General features: G+C 43.4%; 1 pseudogene; it reads right to left on the reverse strand.

Moving 5' to 3' along the window:
* Window positions 1–6588: 6588 nt before the first annotated feature.
* Window positions 6589–6687, reverse strand: LOC127483058 (U6 spliceosomal RNA; annotated as a pseudogene).
* Window positions 6688–7149: the final 462 nt, after the last annotated feature.

Below are 7149 nucleotides of genomic sequence, written 5' to 3' on the forward strand. Positions count from 1 at the left end.
GAAAGAGTGACACAGAGAGAGAAGAGGCAGAGAGAGAGAGAGGTCTTCCACCCACTAGTTCACTCCCCAATTGTCTGCAACAGCCAGAGCTGCACCAATCCGAAGCCAGGAGCCAGCAGTTTCCTCCTGGTCTCCAACAAGGGTGCAGGGGTCCAAGTGCTTGGGCCATCTTCTACTGCTTTCCCAGGCCACAGCAGAGAGCTGGATCAGAAGTGGAACAGCTGGGACTTGAACTGGCACCATATGGGATGCCGGCACTGCAGGCGGTGGCTTTTACCCACTACACCATAGCACCAGGCCCCACTCTTCCTTTCAAATAAAACAACATGAATATTTAAGACATAAGAAATATCACTTCGAGCTTATCAAATTTGAAAGGTTTTAAAAGTCACATTGGTGAGAATGGGCATGGGGCTCTACTACTAGTGGGAATATCATTGGAACAACCACTTTTGACATCTTTGGATAGAACTTAGCTAAAACTAAATGTGCATATGCTCTATGAGCTAGGGTATTTGATTCATGGACTGCTGTAGCAAAATACCACAAACTGGCTGGCTTAAAACAATAGTGGAAATATGTTCTCTCACAGCTTTGTGGACTGCAAGTTCAAAGCCAAGTGCTCTCTGGGAAGCCACTAGGGGTGGTCCTTCCTTCCCCTCTCCCCCACCCCCAGCTTCAGCAGCACTAGGCCTTTACTCGTTTGTGACAGCATAACTGCACCCTCTGCCTCCACTGGCACTGGTGTGTCTGTGTCTTCAAATGGCCATCGTCTCACAAGCACACCAGTTGTACTGGGATGCGAGCCATCCAAGTCCCACATGACCACAGCTTAACTCAACACATCTACAATGGTTCTGTTTCCAAATAAGGTCACATTCTGAGTTCCTCCTTTGTGGGGAGCAAAATTCCACCCATAACATCTAGCCATAACTGTTAGCAGCGTGTATATGTTATGTTATGTTATGTTATGTTATGTTATGTTATGTTACATATTATATTATATTATATTATATTATATTATATTACATTACATTACAATGCATTACATTATTTGAGAGGTAGACAGATAGAGAAAGCACTCCCATCTGCTGCTCATGGCCCGTACACCTGCAAGGGCTGAGGGGCTGAAGCTGGGATTTGGGAACTCAAACCAGGTCTCCCCCATGGGTTGCAGGAACCCGGTTCCTTGAGCTATCGTCACTGCCTCCCAAAATGTAAGTCAGCAGGAAGTTTGGATTGGGAGCAAGAGCAGGGAACCAAACCCAAGGACACGTGGTCCTCTGAACTGCTGGGCAGGTGCCCACCGCAGTTAGTTATATATATACTAAAACAGATGCATGCACACAAAAGCATGTATTAAAATGTTTGTTCCAATAGTTTTCATAATTATGAAAAGAATAAGTACCCTTCAACAGAAGATAATGTCATCAATGATAATATAATATATTCATGCCATGGAAAATCACACAACAGCTATTAAATAGAACTTAAATTAAACGTGAAAACCAAACTACATGATGATAACCACAAAACACGAGTTGGACATTTCCTTGTACAAAAGTAGGAGGGGTTAGATAGAGAGATAATGGACACAAAAGAGAAGCTTTACATAGTGCTGAGCTGATGCGAAAGCAAGAGTCCTGTAAAATCTGAAATGAAAAGGAACCCCCAGGAAGTGTGTGGGCACCAAGGCAGCTCTGCCCTGAGGGCTTTGGCCACCCTTGGAGACCTGAGTTTCACCTGTGCCATCTGCCTGACCAGATGAGGCTCAGACCCTGGCCTCTCTTCCGCCCCACATGGAAGGCAACAGGTAACCTGAAAGAATGAAGGAGTAACCAGGGTCACCGCACAGAGGCCGCCTGCAGGGACGCTTGTCACTCTGTAATTGCACAGAGGCGGCTACTCTGTAGCCCTGGGTAGGTGAGAAAGCACCTCCCCTGGGTACCCACAGCCATAAGCCAGTCCTTTCATGTGTTGCTGGTAAAAAAAAAATCAGTATTTCCTGTACATTCTAAAAAAATGAATCAAGCAGAAAGATGATGTTTCAAGGTGGTAGCACCTACAGGGAGTGGGAACAAACATACACACAGAGGAATAAAACCTCATCCAGGTCTCAAAGAATTGCCACAGGCAAATTTTGCCACAGGTAGATAAGAAGCACACATTCAAAAACTACATATACACACACGGTTACGAAGCAACAGAAACAGAGGGAACATAGATACAGAGACACGCCAGACACTGGAATTTGGAGACCTAAAACTCTACACACGTGGGTTCAGTATTTCTAGAGAAATTAAGCAGAAGCCTGAAAGCCCGAGAAGACCAGCACAATAGAAGGGACTATATCTGAACGACCAAGCAGATTTTGGAAGGAAGAAAAGACAGCCACAAAAATAAAAAAAAATGAAACAAGAAAGCAAAATGGGGAGCCAGCGTTGAGGTGGAGCGGGGTAAGCCACTGCCTGTGACACCAGCATTCCATATGGGCATCGGTTCTAGCTCTGGCTGCTCCACTTCTGATCCAGTTCCCTGTTAGTGCACTTGGGGAGCACCAGAAAGTGGCCCCGAGTCCTCGGGTACCTGCACCCAGTGGGGAGACCCTGGTGGTGCTCCAGCCATCTGGCTTTGCTTGGCCCAGTCCTGACCGTTAAGGCTTTTTGGAGAGTGAACCAGTGGATGAAAGATCTCTCTCTCTCTCTCTCTCTCTCTCTCTCTAACTCTGCCTCTAAATTATATAACTAAATCCTAAAAAAAGAAAGAAAGGAAGGAAGGAAGGAAAGAAGGAAGGAAGGAAGGAAAAAGAAACCAAAATGATTGAATGGATGCACTTTGAAGATGGAGGAAGAGAGCCACCAGCCAAAGAGTGTGTGCATCTTTGAGAAACTGGGAAGGGCTGAGAATGGACTCCCCTAAGAGATCTCAGAGAAGGGGGCTGTCTGCCAGCCCCTGGATTGGGCCCTGTGAGATCCGGTTGGTTTCTGCACTACAGCACTGTAGTTGTGTTGTTCTGAGTCACTAATGGTGTTGTGCTGCAACACTATCACAAACGGAGTCCAGGGATTGATAACAGCTGTATAAACAGAAACACTTATAATCTAAAACAGTGAGAGCAATGTCGATTTTGAAAGGTGTAGGAAAGAATTAAAATACGGGATGACAACATCGTATATGTTGTAGAACATCTATCAGCCAAGGCCCTGTCAAGTGCTAAGAACCCTACGGTCATTTGAACAGCTAAAACACAATACAAATAATTATTAACAGGGGACTGGATCAATCCAGAACTGGCCAGGGAGGATCAAAGCGAATTAGAAAAGAACTGAAGGGGGCTGGCACTGTGGCTTAGAGGGTAAAGCTGCCACCTGCAGTGCCAGCATCCCATATGGGCGCTGGTTCGAGTCCAGGCTGCTCCACTTCTGATCCAGTTCTTGCTATGGCCTGGGAAAGCAGTAGAGGATGGCCCAAGTCCTTGGGCCCTTCCAACTGTGTGGGAGAACTGGAAGCAGCTCCTGGCTCCTGGCTTCAGATCAGCACAGCTCCGGCCATTGCGGCCAAATGGGGAGTGAACCAGAGGATGAAGACCTTTCACTCTCTCTATCTATCTCTGTCTCTATCTCTCTGCCTCTCCTTCTCTCTGTGTAACTCTGACTTTCAAGAAAATAAATACATCTTAAAAAAAAAAAAAGAACTGAGGAATAGCAGACATAAGAAACATAAGAAGCAGTCACCAGTCCCTGTGCTCAAAGAAGAGGTTAAACTATTGTAGGCAAGGACCAAGCCCGCTGGCTGGTGAAGTGACCAGGGACAGTGCTGGCGGATGCTGCTAGGGTCTAGGGCGACACTTCTGGGGACTATGAAACCTCAGAACCCAGAAGTACTGGGGACGCTGCTCGCTGCTGGCAGAACCAGGCAGTGGAAAGGCCACGCTCTGTAGGAGTCGGCCACGCTTCTCTCAGCAGGCTGAGTTCTCCTGGCCCCTGCCCAGGTGTGTGGGATGAAGTTCAGTGAGGTGGGTCAGTGCAAACTGTCATAATTGAAGTACATATGCTAAAATAGCAGGGCTGTCACTGAAAAAGCCAACATAGAAGACACAACCGCCAAATGTGTGCAATGAAAAAAAGGAACATTAGAAGAAAATCAACACTAGCAACAACTGAATGAGAATCCAAAGAAGACAAGAAAAAAGACGGGAGTTTGCAAACACAAAGAGTGGGGATAAATGAAAAGTGCACAATCAGAAGGCAGAAATGAATATATAAAGTAACAAATACAAGTGGAATAATTCCTGTGTTAAAAGACAAAGATTGCAAAATCATTCTGTTCTATGTTGTTGATTTCATGAGATATAACTAAAACATTTTGTCTAAACACAAAGACACAGTAATATGAAATTCAAGGGACACATAAAGGGCCATCAAACAAATGACAGAATAATTATATCAATATCGACCAAGATGAACTCTAACATAAAAAGGATCACTACATAAGTATCAATGTCCAATTCACGGAGAGAATCAAACAATTCTAAACTTCTATTCTAAACAGCACTGCAAAATGTTGGCAGAACTAAAAAAGTAGAAATAATTTCTAGTAATAGCACAGAAATTTAGTAGGCTTCTTTTAGCAACTGATATTAAGAAAGTAAGAAATAAGTAAACATACCAAAGATTTGACTAACAATAAAGCGTATAACAGGGATGGTATAGCAGAGAGAACCCAGCAATTAGAGAATATGTATTCATTCCAAACACACAGGAACCACTGATATTAAATAATATATCAAGCCCTGATTCAATTCAAAAGATTGACATACATCCCGTATGCTGTGTCTATAATACAATTAAGTTATAAATCAAAAGCAATAACAAAACAGTAAGAGTGATGCCATTAAGTTTTCATGTTTTGGAAATGTAGTGACATAGAATGAAAACATTCATAAAACAAAGAAAACAAGTAGAATTAGAAAACTGAACTAAAGTATACTACAGTAATGAAGTCTTTTTTTTTTTTTTTTTTTTTGACAGGGAGAGTGGACAGTGAGAGAGAGACAGAGAGAAAGGTCTTCCTTTTGAAGAACGGGTCATCAAAGAAGGAGGTACCTTTCTCTGAAGGGAGGAGAGAACTTCCACTTTGACCATGGCCTTGTCTAAATATTATCAGAGTCAGTGAACTCAGGGGGCTTCCATAGCCTTGGAAACTCATGACAAGAGCCTAGGGTGATTACTGATGCCATAAACAAGAGTGTCAATTTGTTAAGTCAACAACAGGAGTCACTGTGTACTTACTCCTCATGTAGGATCTTTGTCCTTAGTGGGCTGTACATTGAGATTTAATGCTATAACTAGTACTCAAATAGTATTTTTCACTTTATGTTTCTGTGTGGGAGCAAACTGTTGAAATCTTTACTTAATGTATGCTAAACTGATCTTCTGTATATAAAGAGAATCGAAAATGAATCTTGATGTGAATGGAAGGGGAAAGGGAGTGGGAAAGGGGAGGGTTGCGGGTGGGAGGGACGTTATGGGGGGGGGAGCCATTGTAATCCATAAGCTGTACTTTGGAAATTTATATTCATTAAATAAAAGTTAAAAAAAAAAAAAAAAAAAAAAAAAAGAAAGGTCTTCCTTTTGCCGTTGGTTCACCCTCCAATGGCCGCCGCGCGTACCGCGCTGATCCGAAGCCAGGTACTTCTCCTGGTCTCCCATGGGGTGCAGGGCCCAAGCACTTGGGCCATCCTCCACTGCACTTCCTGGCCACAGCAGAGGGCTGGCCTGGAAGAGGGGCAACCGGGACAGAATCTGGCGCCCGGACCGGGACTAGAACCCGGTGTGCCGGCACCGCAAGGCGGAGGATTAGCCTACTGAGCTGCGGCGCCAGCCGGTAAGCAAGTCTTTTAGATTCAGCTACATCAGAGCTTAGAGAGAAATTATATACTTAATGCTTGTATTAGAAATTTTTAAAAATTCACATCTAATGAGCTAAACATTCAACTTAAGAAATCAATAGAACATTCTCTAATTACTTCTTTTGAGAAGTGTCTGTTCACAGCATTTGTTCATTTTTAATAAAAATATTTTGTGTTTTTTTGTTTTGTTTTCCTTACATGTTCTGGATGTTATTTCCTTGCTAGATATTAGTTTTCAAGTGCTTTCTCCCATTCTTCAGGCATCTGTTCACTCCATTTATTGTTTCCTTTGCTATGCAGAGACAATCCCCGTGTTTGCTGCCTGTGCTTTGGAGATCTTATCCAAAAAAACCATTGCCTCTACTTCCTTAGAGCGTTTCCCCTATGTTTTCTTCTAGTAGTTTCATAGTTTCAGGCCTTACATTTAGGTTTTTGAGCCACTTTGGATGGTTTTGTACATGAAGAGAAATAGGGGCCAATTTCATTATTCTGCATATGGATATTCAGTTTCCCAGCACAATATAGTGAAGAGTGTTCTTTCTCCACTGTATGTTTTTCGTGCTTTTGTCCAAGACAGTGGGTTTATTTCTGAGTTTTTGATTTTTTGTGTGTCAGTTTTCATGCCATTTTGATTATTTTGGCTTTGTGGTGTGTGACCTCGTTTTGCCCTTTTTGTTAAAAACATGAAATGAGTCACAAAGTTGTGTGTTGTCCTTGCACAGGAGCCATGCTAATCTTTGCAATCTTGGATTGTAGAACATGCACTAGCAAAGTGAGCATGCAAGTTTCATTTTTCAGCAAATAGACTGCTGTATTTCACCACATTAGTATATTTGAAGGAATAAAATGTTAATTTAGAAGATGCAGAAAGGCATTTATAAAATTCAATATCATTCAATTTTTAAAGGTTTATTTATTTATTTGAAAGGCAGAGTTACAGAGAGGCAGAGGCAGAGAGAGAGAGAGAGAGAGAGGTCTTCCATCCTCCATCCTCTGGTTCACTTCCCAAATGGCCACAATGGCTGGAACTGAGCAGATCCGAAGCCAAGAGCCAGGAGCTTCTGCCAGGTCTCCCAGGTGGCTGCAGGTGCCCAAGTTTGTGGCCCATCTTCCACTGCTTTCCCAGGCCATAGCAGAGAGCTGGATCGGAAGTGGAGCAGCCTGGACTTGAACCAGCACCCATATGGGATGCCGGCACTGCAGGCGGAGGCTTAGCCCACTATGCCACAGCGCCAGCC

This window comes from Oryctolagus cuniculus, chromosome 4 (assembly GCF_964237555.1).
Source record: "Oryctolagus cuniculus chromosome 4, mOryCun1.1, whole genome shotgun sequence".
NCBI classification, from domain to species: domain Eukaryota; kingdom Metazoa; phylum Chordata; class Mammalia; order Lagomorpha; family Leporidae; genus Oryctolagus; species Oryctolagus cuniculus.